This window comes from Penaeus monodon, chromosome 23 (assembly GCF_015228065.2).
Source record: "Penaeus monodon isolate SGIC_2016 chromosome 23, NSTDA_Pmon_1, whole genome shotgun sequence".
NCBI lineage: Eukaryota > Metazoa > Arthropoda > Malacostraca > Decapoda > Penaeidae > Penaeus > Penaeus monodon.
This window is the reverse complement of record NC_051408.1, coordinates 20,217,556-20,218,385: the sequence shown is the minus strand read 5'-3', so window position 1 is coordinate 20,218,385 and position 830 is coordinate 20,217,556.

The window sequence follows — 830 nt, the reverse complement described above, 5'->3', positions numbered from 1 at the left end:
TAAACTTACCTATTCTTTGTAGAAGACATTCCAACAAAGGAAAGGAAATTTTCATTTACTTCCCATTGCAGTCTCCGTCCACGTAAGTTTTCCTTTGCTCTCCTTCCTGGAGAGATTCAACTCCCCGATCTGTTTCCCGAGCGCCGGTATCTGTCACCCGGGGACCTCTCCGCCCCCGTCCCTCCCCCGCTCCTTGACACAACCTCCCCGCGAGCTACGGGTGGTGACACTATGGCCTTCCAGACGCAACTGGCACCGCCTCCACCCCGAGACACTGCTGTTGCCACCATGAAGTCGTCCTATAGGTCTGGGCACCTTCTTCACTCCCGCCTCGAGGAAGGTGTCACGTGACCTCCACGTGGCACTCAGTACAATTCTTGCCCTCCTGGCACCTGTTACCTGCGCTGCTTCAGAATTGCATCCAGTGCAATATCTCAGTAGCAACCGCACATTTAGTAATCAGAAAGTTTAGTAATGCACTGAAATCTTGCGGCGGTTATACGTGGCTCTCATACAACTCGTATAGCTTGAGTTCCACCTAGGATAGTTGTGTTGGCTTTTTGTCTTAGATTGTGTTGTTGTTTCATTTATAACAGTAATGTCTAGTAAGGTTTTATTTGACTAATACTTTAAAGAGAACCAACAGATAACCAGATAATCATACATAAAAACAACAGGACAGGTTGAAAAAATGGACACGACAGACCAGCTGTAGACTGGAAGCAAGCAAACAGATACTGATATGCAGAAGCAGAGAGACTGACTATTAGACGGTTAGATGGATAGATAATGGCACTTTCATGCAAACTGTGATATCGGTGTGAGAGGTT